This window comes from Myotis nattereri (genome assembly GCF_964212035.1).
Source record: "Myotis nattereri genome assembly, chromosome: 6".
Classification (NCBI taxonomy): Eukaryota; Metazoa; Chordata; class Mammalia; order Chiroptera; family Vespertilionidae; genus Myotis; species Myotis nattereri.
In genome coordinates, this window is record NC_138081.1 from 42,305,749 (window position 1) to 42,324,068 (window position 18,320).

Genomic DNA, 18,320 nt, shown 5'->3' on the forward strand with positions numbered 1-18,320 from the left:
TGATAAGCAATACCAAGGGAAGACCCAAAGTCTAATCCTCTCACAAGTTTAATTATCTAAACCAGAACTTCCCCAAATATATTATATACTAGAGGCCTGGTGCACAATATTTGTGCACTGGGGCGGGGGGAATGTCCCTGAGCTCAGCCTGCACCCTCTCCAATCTGGGACCCCTCGGGGGATGTCCAACTGCCCATTTAGGCCCAATCCCTAAACGGGCAGTGGGACATCCCTCTCACAATCCAGGCTCCCAACTGCTCACCTGCCTAATTGCCCCTAACTGCTTTTGCCTGCCAGCCTGATCACCCCCTAACCACTCCCCTGCAAGCCTGATAGGCGCCTAACTGCTCACCTGCCAGCCCGGTCGCCCCCAACTGCCCTCCCCTGCCGGCCATCTTGTGGCAGTCATATTTGACCACATGGAGGTGGCCATCTTGTGTGAGGTGTGATGGCCAATTTGCATATTACCTCTTTATTATATAGGATACCCCTGTTGGAATGAGAACATTTGATGTGATGCATGAATAACAGTAGTACATGACAGTAATACATGAATAACAGAAATACATGATAATAATACATGAATAAAATAAATGACAATATTTATTTTATTATGCAGCTTAAAAATATAACTAGCACATAAAAACTAAAGTTTTTATGGGTATCATTGCTTGGGGACAATATAAAAGAGTACTTTTAAAGAGAAATAGTATAGGTGGTACATGGCTAAGACAAAATCATAGAGAGGCAATACTACTGTAATTTTTATTACTGTAAAATTACTATAATAAATGACTCTTTGGCTTCCTTAAAAAATAAGTCTAACTTAAAATAATAAATCCAACCAAGGGAAATGAAAGCCTGGAGAGTATTATGCTAAGTGAAAAAAGCCAGTCAGAGAAAAAAAATGTCACATGATCTCACTTATGTGTGGAATCTAATGAACAAAATAAACTGATGATTAAAATAGAACCAGTGGCGCCCTGACCGGATTGGCTCAGTGGATAGAGTGTCGGCCTGCAGACTCAAGGGTCCCAGGTTAGATTCCGGTCAAGGGCATGTGCCTTGGTTGCAGGCACATCCCCAGTGGGGAGTGTGCAGGAGGCGGCTGATCGATGTTTCTCTCTCATTGATGTTTCTGGCTCTATATCCATCTTCCTTCCTCTCTGTACAAAATCAATAAAATATATATTTTTAAAAATGAATAAAACCAGGGGCATGGAAACATGGGATAGACTGACGAATCTCAAAGAGAAGGGGTGGTGGGGGAAAGAGATTAACCAAATAATTTATATGCATATATGCATTGCTCAGGAACATAGACAATAGGGTAGTGAAGGCTTGGGACAGGGCAGGAACCAGGTAGAGGGGGGCAATGGAGCAAAAGGGGAGGACATCTATTATACTCTCACAATAAATATTTTTTAAAAAGAAGAGAAGCTGAATAGCAATGGGATTATGCCTAGTAAATTCTTTAATTGATTAAGTCAGTTTCTTTAACCAATTTTTTTTTTCAAAGGTAATGGCTAGAAGTTTAGTTATCTTTAAGATATCCATTTTTATGACTCAGTCTTCCAAAAGAGAATACATACCGATGTGTATGTCTCAACATTTCCTGTTTAAAATTGCAAAGACAAACTAGTGTTGACTCCCAGATCTAATTTTTGTATTTTTTGCCCCAGTTAATGGTATCTCTAGTGAACCAAGGAGAAAATCTTTTATATTCAGTCATTATGGCTTATCACTTCTACTTCTTTAATATCTTCCAAGTAAATTCATTTCTACTCATAGGTATTACAGTTTTCTGGATCATTTTTCCTTTCCCTTCTTTCAAGATTTAATTTTCACATCACTTTCTCTGGAGAATCTGCTCTTACACTCAGGTGCAGATTGAGTGCCTTCAAATGTTTCCCTAAAGCACACATTTCTCATCACACCCAATTACAATTTTTTGTCAATTTGTACCACGGCCTCTGTTAGAAAAAATATCTGCTAAGGCTAAAATACCTACTTAGCATTAGCATTATTTTATCCCCATTGATCGGTACACATAGATGCCTAATAAATATTTCCGAATAAGTAAAAATAATTAGTTAATGAATTATTTCAATAGTCTTCTAACCAGTTTAACCTCAAACTTGGTACCTTCTCCATCTATTCTCTGCACTATAGGCAGAGTGCTTGCTGTAAAGCCCAGCCTAATAAAATTATGGTTCTATGTCAGACTTTTTGGTTGAAGATTACATAAAACAAACTTTAGCTAACTGAAAAAAACTTAAAGGGTTTTTTTTTTTAATTTTTTTAATTGACTTTAGCAAGGAAGGGAGAGGGAGAAAGAGACAGAAACATCAATAATCAGAGAGAATCATTGATCAGCTGCCCCCTGCATGCCCCACACTGGCATGTACCCTGACTGGGAATTGAACCGTGACCTCCTGGTTCACAGGTCAATGCTCAGCCACTGAGCCATACCGGGTGGGCTTAAAGGGGTCTTAACTTTAAGAATTGCCCAGACCTCTTTGGAATAGTATCCATTGTTCAGCACATAATGTGCCTCACTCTCAACTGCAGGTATTAGAATGTATGCTCAAGGGCTTCTCTCAGCTATAGGAGGAGAAAACTGAAATTCTCTCAGAACTTGAGTCTCTCAGGAGCAGTTCCACATCCTGGTTCCCTGCACCCCTGATTGTAAAAAAAAACCTCAAAGATGTGACCAACACTACCTCTAGAATTTCCTTGTGGTGTTGAGCCAGAGTTATCCTCCATAGGGTTTGGCTTCATATTGCACCCTCCATCCTTTCCTGATCCATTTATCCCACTTCCTCATTTGCCTGGAAACGTTTCCTAAATAAACACTTTTCTCATGAATCTATGTCTTAAGGTCTTCACCTGGGAAACCCAAACTAAGACAAGAATGCATAATGTCCATAGTACCCAAGGCTGGTCAAGCATTCAGGTCTTGATAGGAGCTAAGATTAGAAATATAAAAGAAGATACAAATAAATTCAGGAAAGTGGTTGGACTTTGTTTTATTTCTCTCTCTCTCTCTCTCTCTCTCTTCTTATTCTCACCCAAGATTATTTTTCCATTGATTTTTAGAGAGAGTGGAAGAGAGAGGGAGAGACAGAGAGAAACATTGATGTGAGAGACACATTGATTGATTGTCTCTTGCACCCAAGCTACATGCCCTTGATTGGAATTGAACCCCGGACCCTTCAGTCTGAGGGCTGATGCTCTATCCACTGAGCCAAAGTGGTTAGGGCAGACCTCTGCTTTTCTCTTGACAATTTCTCTATATTAACTTATCTGCTTCCAAAACTGCTTGGCAGAATATGGAATTCCAGAGCTCCAAAATTAACATTTCCATCTCTACATTTTGGTGGTCCTTAAATCAAATTAAAAGGAAACAACATCTGTTTGAGCTAATCTGATTGGGACATCTATCTACAATTTAGCCAATCATCCATAGCCAGAGAGACAGGGTCCTAAAGTACAATCACACCAGATGGATTAGGCAGAGACTCACCAGAGCAAGAGAGAATAATTTGTCAACTAACACTATGATTCCACATTTAAAATCTTTAACTTATCCCTAATAATTTTTAGAATAAGTCCAAAAAACTTACCAAGGCATAAAGGGCCTTTTTTATGTAGCCTCAGCTGTTGCCTCTACCAATTCAGATCCCATGTGAAATGTTTACAACATCGTGCCCCTTCTTATCTCTGACACTTAGAATTTGTTGCTCCCTCTTAATGAATTTCCTTTCATCTTCCCCACATACATCCTTCACCTCACCAACTCCCATTAGTTCTTCTGAATATATTCAAGCATCACACTCTGCAAAACCTCTGCTAATTCCCTGACCCTGTGCTAGGGACCCCTACTTTATGACTATATTATACCACACTGTAAGTATTTGTCTGCTTAGCTGCCTCTTAGTAAAAATAGAAATCCTTAAAGTGCTTGATATCATCTGGATACCCAGTAATTTTTTGGTCTTGTTGTTGTTGTTTTTGATGAAGCAAGAGATGGAGAAAAGAAAGAAAAAAGCTTAAAAGAAGCTCCAGATAGACCAGAAGTGGATTCTCTTGAAATGTTATTTATCTCAACCTAAAGAAGAACAGTGCACAAGGAAGAACAGTGCACAATCATTACTGGTATTGAGGTTTTTTTCAAAACAAACATACCAAGAAATAGTGCTCAAACTTTTATTTAAACTCTTCGTGGGAATGTAAACATAGAACTATATTTTAAAAGATTTAGGTGGCACATTTACTAATCATCCTGTGGTTTGTTTTTTTCCTCCTACTTCTTGCTCATGTGCTCATCCTGTTATGAATTTTTTTTTCCTTTTCCCATAATCTACTTAAACAAGACTTTTTGACCAATAACAAGATCCAGACTGTCCCTTAGGGAATATTTGTCTGCAAGATCGATCTATGCTGAATTACCTGTCACTACAAGTTGATCCTGATTCTCACAAAGATTGGCTTCACTCTTGGAAATTGGCTTTTGTGTAATTCTCCCACCTTCTGTTTACATGGACTGAATTGAAAAAACCATAAATACATCCCTTTACAAAGTACTTGTAGATCTGAGATAATGTAAGACACTACCCATGGAACATATCAGCCATTGTAGAATCCAAGGCCTAAAATAGGCATAGGTGCATTTTTTTGTCTCTGACCTTAGAAGAAGTAATTCAGGACTAAAATAATTATATTAAAATGTGGCAGATAGGAAATGAAAAGCAAAAATTCTGACATTCTGAGCTTCGTTTAAGGATCCCGTTAACGAAGACCTGGCTTTTAGAAAATGAATTGTCCAAATATAGATCCCATCTGACAAAGTAATCAAAGGTTAGCCACACCTCAGTCATTCACTCAACAAATTTTTTTGAAGTGTAAATGTGTACAAGAAATTGTTATGGACAATAGCGATAAAGCAGCGAGCCAAACTCCTGCCTTCTTGAGCTTATAGTCTAGTGGGAGAGACTGACCATGAGACAGACAAAAACTATATATTATAAGTCACGTTACATACTTGGAAGAAAAAATGCAGTGCCATGAAAATCCATAACATGAGAGACTCACTTTATCTTGGGGATTAGGGAGAGTCTACTTAAGGAATAGTGATGATGCTGGGGATGGTAATCATACTTTTTTAGTTTACATGTAGCAATACTCTGATGAGAATTTTTACATATACTATCTTCCTTAATTCCAACTACTACCCACAAGATAAGTGGTTTATTAACTTTACATGAGAAAACTGAACTTTAAAAAGTTTCAATGACTTGCCCAAAACAACAAATCTCAGGAGGGAACTATTAGCTGAGATCTGAAAATAAATAAAGTTCTGGCCAGGAAGTGGGGAGTGTAGAGAAATGCATTCCAATTCAGGGAAGTGGGCTTCAAGGCCTGAGACTGGGTGAACAGGACTTGGAGAACTGAGAGCAGACCCATGTGACTCCTTTTTAGAGCCTCATTAGCATAAAGGTAAGAGAAGAGAAGTAGGGGTTCGCTATCCCAAAGAGGGGTTAAGGATTTGCTTCTTTCTCCTAAATACACTGGAAGCCAATGAAAGATTAAAGTAGATGAATGACGTGATCAGATTTGTATTTTTAAAAGATTACTCTGACACCATTTTGAAGGATTGGAGAAAGCAATGAATGTGAAAAAATGTTGTTTAACATTTGGAGGGCTTAGCTGCTGGAACAGAAAATTACATACTCCTCCCTATCTTAATCCAGTACTCTGATAAGACCCACTTGGCATGCCTCTGAGGGGTGACGTAACAAAAACCCATCCCTTCTATTTCTTGTAAAAATATACTCAAGATCATATACCATCTATCAGATCATATAATTGGCTGTTGTAGAGTATCTATGTAAGAAATTGCTCCCAAAATCTAGGGTAAGCAAGTCCCTGTTATACACTATAGGTGTGCACTTATACCCACAATCTGATACTGTGTAATACACAGCCTGGAATTTCTCTGGAGTAATGACTTTGTATCATTTAGCATGAGACAAACTGGTCCTAGCAGCAGCCATCATGTCTTTTTAATTTTCTTGTGTCCGTAATAACACCTAACAGAAGGTTAAAGTACATAGAATATATATACATATATATATGTATACGTATGTATGTATATATATATTTGTAAAATGGAAGACAAATGATCATCTACACTAAAAAAAAAGACAAACATGCAAATTGACCATACCTTTGCTACACCTTAAGCCACGCCCACCAGCCAATCAGAACGACTATATGCAAATTAACCCAACCAAGATGGTGGCCGGCAGCCACGGAGCTGGAGCAAGCAGGAGGCTTGGTTGCCCCAATGATGGAGGAAGCCAAGCATCCCGCTTGCCACAGCCGGCTCTGAGTTCCACTCAAAGCAACAAAGTTTCAATTATAGAAGGTAAATAAACCCCAGATACCTGCTTTCAGCCGGCCATGGCCACGGAGCTGGAGCAAGCAGGAGGTCTCCCTCCCACCCGCCTTGGCCGGCTCTGAGCTCCTCTCAAGGCTACAAAGTTTCAATTATAGAAGGTAAATAAATCCCAGAATTGAAGAAAAAGAAAAAGAAAAAAAGAAGAGGTTGGGAGCTTCCGTCTTCAGCAGGCTTGGCCAGCCTGAAAACAGCCCTCAGCCCCTCACCCAGACTGGCCAGGCACCCCAGTGGGAACCCCCCACCCTAAAGGGGGTGTGGACAGCCTGAAAACAGCCATCAGCCCCTCATCCAGGTTGGCCAAACCTCCATGGGGTGAGGGTCCCCACTGGGGAGGGTTTGACCAGCCTGCAAACAGCCATCAGCCCCTCACCCACACTGGCCAGGCACCCCAGCAGGACCCTGATCAGCAGGCACCCTGATCCGGGACACCCTTCAAGCCAAACCAGCTGGCCCCCACCTGTGCACCAGGCCTCTATGCTATATAATAAAAGGGTAATATGCAAACTGACCCTAACAGCAGAAGGACTAGGAATGACTGGTCACTATAACACACACTGACCACCAGGGGGAAGATGCTCAATGCAGGAGCTGCCCCCTGGTGGTCAGTGCGCTCCCACAGGGGAAGCTCTGCTCAGCCACAAGCCAGGCTGATGGCTGCCAGTACAGCGGTGGTGGTGGAAGCCTCTCCCGCCTCCTCAGCAGTGCTAAGGATGTCAGACTGCAACTTAGGCCTGCTCCCCACTGGCAAGAGGACATCCCCCGAGGGCTCCTGGGCTGCCAGAGGTATGTCTGATTGCCAGCTTAGGCCCAATCCCCCAGGAAGCAGGCCTAAGCCAGCAGGTGGTCATCCCCCGAGGGGTCCCAGACTGCGAGAGGGCACAGGCCAGGCTGAGGGATCCCCCTGAGTGCACAAATTTTTATGCACCGGGCCTCTAGTATACTATAAAAGCAAATCTAGAACTATAAAATAAATCAACTAGGCTATCTGAACAGAGATGAAAAACAAATGGTCATGCTAGAAAAGGATTATTTCAAATTATTCATGCTACTAATCCCAGTCTCTGGAGACTGAGAACTCATCTCTTGGCAGCACAAATAAGTTGAAAAAATTGTAACGAACACATATCTCATTAATTAATTACAGTTGCATAAGTTCTTACTGGTCCAACCATCTCCTCTTTGATTTTCCAACAAACTCTTGCAGTACAGAAAAGTGATGCTTTACCTAAAAATGTGTTTCATTGAGATAATTCCTATTGTTCTCACTTTACAAATAAGAATTAGGCCTAAAGCTATCATGTGTCCTCCTTAAAGTCCCACAGCTAGTTGAAAAGTGGAGCAAGGACTTGATCCCAGATTTATCTGGCTCCAAAACCCATGTTCTGCCCATTGTACTTTTCTTTCTAACAAGATTTAAAATAAGGGGAGGGGATTCAGGGAAAATTGATCCATGCTATTGTTATAATTTATTGAGCACAACAACTTCACCAAAGAAATAAGGGGTACATGAAGCCAAAAGGAAAGAAAACAGTGTTTTGGTTGCTACGGGTTTTTGAAGAGTTTACGTGAGAGTATTTGTAATATTTTGTAGCTCTCTTACATCCTTAGAAGAATATAAGAACAGACACTTTTATCATCCTAGCCTGAACCTCATTTCTAGGAGCCAATTTAGGCAGTAAATTTCCTAATATGAGCTCATGCCTATGGTACATGAAGTTTACAAGTCAAGTCAATAGGGGGACCTTAAGCAAAAAAAGGTCCAAAGCATCAAGTGCAAGGGGGCAGATGGAGGACAGCTATCAGATTAAAGCCAAAGGGCCTCAGGACCCGTTTCCTTATTTATAAAATGGGGTTATAAGGGAGTTAGTGGTAAAGGAAACACTTAATATGATGCCCTGATCAATAATTCTTAACTATTATGTTGACCACAGAACAGTCAAGATTGATGAAATGAGATCCAAAAGTTGAGGCTGGAAAAGTTCCCAGAAGCAGGATTTGTATGAAGACAAAAACATGAAGTGACAAAAGGCAGTTCAAGATGATGTGGGAACATAAAAATAAAAAGAGAGTATTGCCCTGGCTGGTTTTGCTCAGTGGATAGAGTGTCAGCCTGTGGACTGAAGGGTCCCCAGTTTGATTCAGGTCAAGGGCCCAGGTTGAAGACTCAATCCCCATTAGGGAGTATTCAGGAGGCAGTTGATCAATGATTCTCTCTCATCATTGGTGTTTCTATCCCTCTCTCCCTTTCCCTTCTTCTCTGAAATCAATAAAAATATATTTTTAAAAAGAGAGAGTATTATTTCACAAAGTCAGCATAAAGATGAGAATAGTCTTTCCTTCCTGCCACTTTTATGGCTCCTTACCCCATACATATTAGAGTGTCAGAACATAGCACAACCCTCTTAAAAAGTTTCCTATCCATAGTAGGGGTATTAACAGAAAGAAAAATGGTGGTAAAATTTTACTAATAATGGCTAACATTGAGTGACCACCTCCAATTAGAAATTTAAAGAGCCAGTACATGATATACTATGTTCCACTTTTCCCTGTGATAACCCAGTGGCAATGGAGCCTTCAGGAGCCTGGGCCCTTGAGTGACGATGAGCAGAGTCCCCTGCTGACATGCAGCATACATCAGAAATAAACATGTCATTATAAGCCGCTAAGATTTGAGGTTGTTTGTTACCACAGTAGAGTCTAGCCCAGTGGTTCTCAAACTGTGGTTCCAAATCAGCAGCACCAGCATCATTTGGGCACTTGTTAGAATGCTACTTTTTGGATCTCATCCCAGATCTACGAAATCAGAAACTCTGGGGATGAACCCAGATATGTTTTAACCTCCAGGTGATTCCTAGAATGTTTAAGTTTGAAAATACTGATCTAATATGTCTCCCCTGTTAGGAACTTCCTAGCAAAGAGGCCAGTATGACTAGAGAGGTGTGTGTAAGGGCAGATATATGAGATGAAGTCAGAGATGTAACAGGTGTCAGATTGTATAGGTATAGATTGTTAACAGTCTATTGTAAACTGTTTAATTTTTTACTCTACTTGAGTATTAATAGGTGCTCTACGGAAAAAAAAAATTCTGTGTTAGAAAACCATGGACTAAGTGAAGTTAAATCAGTTTCTATAAAACTTTTTTATAATCTTTGCTAATGAACATGCTTGTCCAAGATATTGGGGGGAAAAAAAGTATGTGGCTGTGCTATTGAGTGAATGGTGACACTGTTAACCAGAGATGAGAATATAGAGGGCAGATTAATTTTGACCAGATAGAAAATGTGAAGTGCCTATGAGGAATATCCAGGTAGAGCTACTCAAAAGAGAGTTGAGAAATAAGAGTTTAGATCTCAGGCAAGACATCAGAGATCAATACATAGATTTGAGAATAAAATCTAAATATTTATGAAGTCTATGGTTATGCTATCTAAGCAAAGAAAGAAGAAAAGGATCATCCACCCTATCTACAGAAGGGGGATTAGGGGTGAATTTCCTATTTGAATGATTTGCATTGTGTGTATTCCTTGGAAAATGTCTGTTCTCTAATTAGTTTTGTCCTATAGATATGCAGATATTCACTTCTTAACCTATTTTCTTTTATATTATGCAATATTTGGGCTTACTGAAGTTCACTAGCAAATGTAAGAAAGGGGGAAGGAAGGGGAATGGAGGGAGAGAAGGGAAGGGAAGGAATGGATGGAAAGGGAAGAGAAGGAGAGGGGAAGGAGGAAGGAAAGAAGGAAGGAAGGAAGGAAGGAAGGAAGGGAGGGAGGGAGGGAGGGAGGGAGGGAGGGAGGGAGGGAGGGAGGGAGGGAGGAAGGAAGGAAGGAGAAAGAAAATGTATCTATTCATTCATTTTTCTTATTTGAAGATTGTTGTGCTTCTGTTTTATGTCATCATTGGTTTTTTCCAAACCAAATGATGTGACAAAAGTTGTGTATCCAAGAGATGACTCACCTTTCCAAATTATTGAGAGATAATTTGACTCATATCTCAAGAATCACCTTTATTTTTCCCTTGCTTTCTTTTTCTGGAAACAAAAGTTGGATATTTTGGTAATTGAGTAACTTGGATCTTTGTTTGGTTTAATGGTAAATTTGAGCTAATATACCAAATTAGCAAAATGAATCATAGCGAACATTCTCTGGCCAGGCTTATTAAATTTCGACAGTCACCCAAAGTCTCTTTCATGGGAAATGTGTCCATCTTCCAAAGGCCTTATGCCATACTCTTAAAAGTACTGCAGTTCCATGAGAAATGATTTATTCATTGAACTTGATTGTCAAATTTCACCATATCGAATTCTGGGGCATTGATTATAAATGTGAATACTTGAACTTGATTCAGAACTATCAAGCATGCTTAGAACTTCAGTCAGTTAATCCTGCTGGAATCTTAAACTCTAAAGACCAAAGTCACGGAAATATGTTTTGGCTTTAATGTGCAGACATTTTTCCATTGGCATAGTCCTTTGTTTTAAAATCATTTCCTTGAGAACTGTTAAAAAGTCTTAGAGATTTTTTTAATTTGCATCTCTTTAACTAATGTTTCAATTCAATTACTGATAAAGCCATGAGATAGTTACTTTAGGTGAAGAAGGCAGAATACCAGTTTACATTTTGTTATTTAACACAGAATCATCCTTTCATATTTAAATATTTCATCAAACCTATTCTGAATGATGACCAAAGTTTAGTTAATGATATCACCATTAATAACATATTACCCCATTCCTCTTTGAGCCTAACAAAGCCTAAGAAAGAAATATTTGTCAGCAGATAGCAAGCAGGTTTCCTTTTAAGCTATAAAGCTAAATTTTAAGAAGCATTAATTTTATTTTCCTAATTATAGAAAAAGTTGTGTTAGACTACTAAACATTAGTAAATTAGTCTGACTGGGAGCTTTATTAAGAGGGGAAATAATAACAACAGTTAATAGTCATTGAGTGCTTACCTACGTGCCCCACACTCTCTCACAATTTGTGAGGTAAGTACTTCCTAAATCTCCATTGTTATTGGGAACTACAAGTGAGGGAGTTAAAATATATGAAGATGAATTATTATTGATGGTCACAAATGATAGCACCAAGATTCGAACCAAGGCTGTCAGAATCCAGCACGTGTAATCCTTACACTACACTACCTCTCAAATAGAAGAAAATGAAAAACAAAAAGAGGTTGTTCCACATGAAATGAGCTAAGCAGAATGGGTTTATAGTAGTAGGCAAGAGAAGAAGGGAAATAAAGTCAGAATATGTAACAGGTGCCACGATTTAAAAAAATTGAAGTATAATTGACAAATAAAATTTTAAGTTATTGATAACATACAGTGTGTTGATTCAATAAATGTGTATATTCTAAAAGGATTCCCTTCATTGAGTTAACCCATTCATCACTTCACATAGCTACCTTGTGTGTGTGAGAGAAAGAATTTTTAACTCTATTCTCTTAGCAAATTTCAATTATACAATACATACAGTGTTATAGTCTAACAACGCACTTAAAATTCGAGCACAGAACACTGTTTTCCTAAGTTGAAATTTAAATTGATTTAGAATAATCTATGACATTCTTTTATGTCAAAGTGTTTTTATTTTTTTGTTGTTGTTTTTGTGGGTATCGGCCACAATTGTAAATAACGGAAGTTCAAAGAAAGTAAAATTAACATAAGAAGAGCACTGTATCTGTTATCTAGGAGGTGCTTTATTACAGAAGGGAGGAAAAAGCCTGCCAAGAAGAGTCCTGATACCCTCCTATTGTCCCAGCTTCATCTTAAATTATTCCTCCTCTCAGTTTCATTGTGTCCCTGCTGGATGATTAATTTTATGGTCTCTAGATACAACTACACTCTTAATTCATCCCAAAAGTATAAAATCAATGCTACCAAAAGCAATTTTCATTTTTTTAAGGTTCTTTTCATTGAAGAGTGATAGTTCCCATGAAATGGTCTAACATTCAGTGTGGTCATAAAACATCTGATCTCTAAAGCAGTATTGCTCAATAAGTATGTATAACTACATGAAGAATTATATTTTAGAGCTTTAAAAGGCCTATACCATAAGCACTGAGGAATTTAACTAAAATCTTCAATATCCTCTGGCTCAAGTTGAAAATATTTCATATTTTCAAGGATAATTGCAGTAAAAGCAAGAAGACAGCTTTACATATAGAAACTCTTGATGTTTATGAAATGAGGTTGAATCAATAGTTATTTTAGTTTTCTTATAAAACAAAATTACTTCATGAAACAATCAACTTTCAACATGCACTCATATAATGATGTTTTTATCCACATCTTTTTTCTTTGCAGAGCTTGATAAACACAACAGATTACTTAACATATTTTTCTTGTGATCTATATTCTAATTTATTAAATGACCTGTGTTACTTTCTAATTTGTTCTCTTCCTATTTACATTGTTTTAAATTAAAGTTGGAGCACAGGAATAGCTTAGAGAATGGTCTAAAGGTAGTGCATTAGATTTTTATTGCCGTGTAACAATTTGCCACAAATTTAAAACATCAGCTCACAAGTTCCATGGGTCTGGAGTCCAAGTAGGGCTTAATTATGTTTTGTGCTCAGAGTCGCACAAAACTATAATCAGGGTGTGGGCCAGGCTGTGTTCCTTTATGGATCTTGAAGGTCCTCTTCTAGCTCATGGAGTTGTTAGCAGAATTCAGTTCCTCGTAGTTATAAAACTGCGGTTGCTGTTTTCTTGCAGTCAGTCATAACCCACTATTGGCACCTGGGACAGTCCATGTTTCCTGGACACATGATCTTCTCACAGGCCCTCTCACAACATGGGAACTTAACTTCTTCAAAGCCATTGAGGACAAGTCTCACAAAAGAGCAGAGTCCATGCTTTAAGGGCTTTCATTTGAATATATCAGGCCCACCCAGGATAATCTCCTTTGTGATTAAGACACAATAAACTGTTCCCACAAATGCAAAATCCCTTCATATTTGCCATGCAAGTATCTAATCAAGGGAATTGCATCCCATCACCTTAGCCATATTCTGTCACCAGTTCTGCTTGCAATCAAGTGGAGAAGTTTCTGCAAGGATGTAGCTCATTGGAGGTGTGTCCACCTCAGAATATATCCACCAGTATCAGTAGCAGTATCTTCCATTTTCTTTGAAACTCCCTAGATTTCTTGGCAAACATAAGATGGAAATATGTGTTGACTTAAAAATTTACAAGGAAAATAGCCATTTAGTTTGTTCCAAAAGGCATCCTCAAATAGAAGAGTCAGTGTTGGTCTTAATAAGTGTGTGGCATCAAGGTATAGATCTGCCAAACTCATCATATTTCAGGACTAATTTAGAGAATCAACAAAAGTCTCAATTTTTCCATCAGAAAAAAATCTTCCAGATAAAATCTACTCTGTCTTCCACTTACCTGTTTTGAAGAAAAATGAATTGCATGGGTAGCATAACTTTCTTGGAATGGAGGTAAGGAAATAGATATTGTAGATATTCATAGTGACCAGCCAGAAATGAATTATTTTCTAAATCTAAGTCAGTCATCAGAAAACATGAAATGCCTCACTTATTAAAGATGAACATGTCAGTGACGTACTCTTCTTAAGACATATTTTTTTCTCTTACCAGCAGTTCTATTATGAAAATAAACTAATATTTTGGGTTGTCTAGAGAGATACTAGAAAGATTTGTTTGTGTAGTCATATCGTTTCATAATGTTTTTGTAATTTAGATGATTAGTTCTACTTAGAACATGTAAAAATAATAAATGCATTTTAAAAAATCTTTAAACATAAAACAGATGCTCAAATCTATCACGGAAGAATAAATTATGGCCAAGAAAAGAGGCAACCATGCAATCCACACTTTCACCTGCTCATGTGCTTCACATGTGTAGCTCACTGGCAAAGAATACACATATCAGCTTTGAGGCATAAACTAAAACCATGTACGTCTGTTTTTGCTGGTGTTACCTAAAAGTCTCATGATCTGCCAACACTCTTTCAAAGTCATACACTCAACTGAGGAAAACTGTTACTAAGCAGGGAATAGAATCATAGCTCATCTGTGCCTTTATTTGCTCCCTCTGTAATAAGGATTTTATGAAATACATACCTTCAATTCAGCACTCTACACTCACAGAATCTCTTAACAATATATAAAGGAAATAAATCCCCTTTTAAAATATTGGATAATTTTCCTTGTGAATAACAATAGGGTAAACAATAGAGTATAGATAACACGTGAAAGTTAGATTGCTGTGTCTTTGAAATTTTCTAAAAATTTCTAAAGCATCTCAAAACATTGCATCAAATTAATCGCTGCAGGACTATTTGCAAGAGATACTCTATTTAAGGTCAAAAGCTTATCATCTCTAAGTCTATGTTACATCTTATCAAATCCCTGAATAAGGGAAGCCTATACAGACTATGTCGAATATGAAGAAACTCTGGGTCAAGACAAAAAGACCGAAATTGTTGGGAATTATAAAAAGAAGTGAAGACATTGTCTTCACAAATCAAAAGGAGGCATTATGGGTCATATTCATTATAGTTAAGTCCCTCTGACACTGAATTTTGATAGATATTTATTGAGCAATTTATTTCCCAGTATACCCAAAGAATAGGACTCTGTAACCTAACCTAAATTTCTCTCTTAAGTAAAATCTGAAAACAAATTAAGAGCATCAGTTATCCCTATCATTTGCAAGCAGTTTGTGTATAATTTTAATTGTGTTAGCTACTATAATTTAGTGTATTAGTTGAATTTATTGCTTCCCACAGTAAGCAGGAATGCTGCTGCTTCAGAATCGTCATAGTGTCTCAGACAAGGGAGACGGAGTTGGGATATTTGTGAAGATATTGAAGTCTGGTTTATGGTGTATCTTTCAATAACAGGGTTTGTTTAGAGTACATTTGAACATCTGTTTTATGTTTAACAGTTTTTAAAAATAATTTATTACTGTTATATATTGCTAAATAGAACAAATCATATACAAGTATGAATATATTATGAAACAATATGACTACACAAATCCTTCTAATATCTTTCTAGACAATCCAAAATATTAGTTTATTTTCAAAATAGAACTGATGGGTAGAGAGAAATAAGAGTATTTCAATTGCCTAAGTACAAATCTAAATGTCCATCTATAATAAATATGACATTTCAACTATTTTAATGACTGGCTGAACCTTAGCAAGTAATGTTTTGCTGGCTAGTCATTATGCATTTCTGTGCTACCTTTCCTCCCACCTTCTACTCCCAGAAAGCATATGCCATCTGTGAAATGCATTTTTATTCCAAGCAGATAGATTAAAAAAAGGATGGGGGAAATCTTATTGGATACTTTTTTCCCCTGATGGATAAATTTGATATTGAGACCCTTATTGAGTCTCCAAATTAATCCTGAAATTTGGAGAGGATTTCAAGACAATTGATGCCACACCATTTCTCAAGATCAAATCTTTGTTTTACTTGAAAATGTCTTTTGGAACCATTCAAGTAGCCACTTTCCTTTTTAAGTTTTCAACTCAACAAGTATTAATTAATCATCTTTTGTGCGTCAAGTACTGTTAGGAGATTTGGAAGACATAAATGATGTGGTCACTGCCATTGGACCATTCTCTGGTTATCTTCTTGGCCTAACTTTAGTTTAAAATGGCATAAATAGAGACAGAGCAACATAGAGTACAGATCATCAGTAATAAATCAGAAAAGATATCACAAGAAAAATACCAAGTTAATCATCAGACATATATTTATTAAACTCTGCAAAGAAAAAACGGGGTCAAAATTAATTATGCATGTAGGAAGCTGCTTACTTCCTGAAATAATGTTTATGAAGAACCTAAAATGATTGCTGCTTCAAATTCATTTTATTAACATCCTACATTTTAATTCATCAAGCTACCTTCCTGCTCCCATAGCAACTATAGGAGAAAATGTTTTTTTAAATAGAAAAATTTAATGAAGAAAAAAAGTATTTGGGCAGATAATCTCAGCTGGCATTTCAATACAACAGAGGTAAGTAACTCAAAATACACCCAATCACAAAGTAACTCTTGTTAACTGCTTTTTGGAGATTCTTTTCCCAGAAATAAATTATAACAATAAAAAACATATATGGGGTTATCCATTATTTTCTTTTTAAAATAATAATTTTTTGAATAGGTAATAAATGTATATGGTTCAGAATTTCAGGTACCAACAAGTAGAGAGTGAAAATTTCTCTCTAGCAACCCAAATTCCTGTCTTTGAGACAATTAATGTAATAGTTATTGTGTATACTTTCAGAAGTATTTTATGAATGTATAAATATATGTGTGTGTATATATACATATATGTTTGGTTTAATATCATAAACATTTGGATGTTACATTTTAAAAAATATTCATCTGATAACAAGCAAGGTTTCTTGTAACTCATCACCTGCTCAGGCCATGCTTCTAGGTGTTTAGTATTAAAAATCTTAATTAACACCTTGTTTTTCCACTTTCCTTTATAACCCAGGAGAAAAAGAATCGTGAAAATAAAACACAACAACAACAACAAACAAAAACCTTGCATACATTCTTCTTATGACATACTAGAGGCCTGGTATACAAAATTTGTGCATGGGGGAGGGGGGTCAGTCCCTCAGCCTGGCCTGCACCCTCTGCAATCCAGGACCGCTGGCTCTTAACTGCTCACCTGTCTGCCTGCCTGATTGCCCCTAACCACCTCTGCCTGCCAGCTTGATGCTCCTAACTGCACCCCTGCCAGCCTGATTGCCCCTAACTGCCCTCCCCCACTGGCCTGATCACCCTTAACTGCCCTCCCTGCTGGCCTAATCGCTCCTAACTGCTCTCCCTTGCCAGCCTGATCACCCATAACCACCGCCACCCTGCTGTGTGGGTCCTGGGTGCAGGTATCCAGCTTCCTCCTCCCTCCTGTCTGAGTCTGGGGCACAGGACCCAGAGTCAAGTCCCCGCCCACCCGAGGAAATCGCGTGAGATCCAGACCCAGCAGCCCCACCCCCATCAAGCCCCACCAGCACATCACATCCCTGCCTGGTGCCAGGTGGGGACGCAGCCTTCTGCTGATTGGTCGTTATGGCATGAGGGCGTGATGACCATTTGCCTATTAGCTTTTTATTATTATAGATTGGTAACACAATTTGAACTATATAAAATACAGTACAATGATGGTAAAACTTGACAGCATTTATACATATTAGAAAAAGATGTGGATACATTAAAGATGCCGCGACCCTTTAATACAGTTCCTCATGTTGTGGTGACCCCCAACCATAAAATTATTTTCGTTGTGACTTCATAACTGTAATTTTGCTACTGTTATGAATCGTAATGTAAATATCTGATATGCAGGATGTATTTTCATTGTTCACGACCCACAGGTTGAGAACCGCTGGATTAGAGGGTTTGGTTCTAGAGGAGAACATGTCAATGAGATTCCAACATGTGAAGGGCTCTCACGCTGAAGAGTGAATGTATGGATTCTGAGTTGTTTTAGAAGAACTCTCTGGTGGAGAATCATCTATCTCAGAAAGTGACTGTCTTCAGAAACTAAAAGTATTCACCACAATTATGTTAAAGTCTACCTAGAAGCAAACACGAAATATCTAACTCTTCCTGGGGCAGAGAAGGAAGGGAGCAGAAAGAGAGAGGAGTCTGAAAACATGGGTCTTGGGGAAAATGCATTCTGGGAATGTGGATGAGAAAGGGTTAAAAAGAGGCTGGGACCAGAGCATGAGGACCTAATAGGTTCCCCTCCCCCCACCACCACCATCAAATCTCTGTCTCAAATTCAGACTTAGGCTTTTATCTTTTCCACTCTAGACTTCCCTGCTGTCTTTGAGAATATGCTTAACTTCT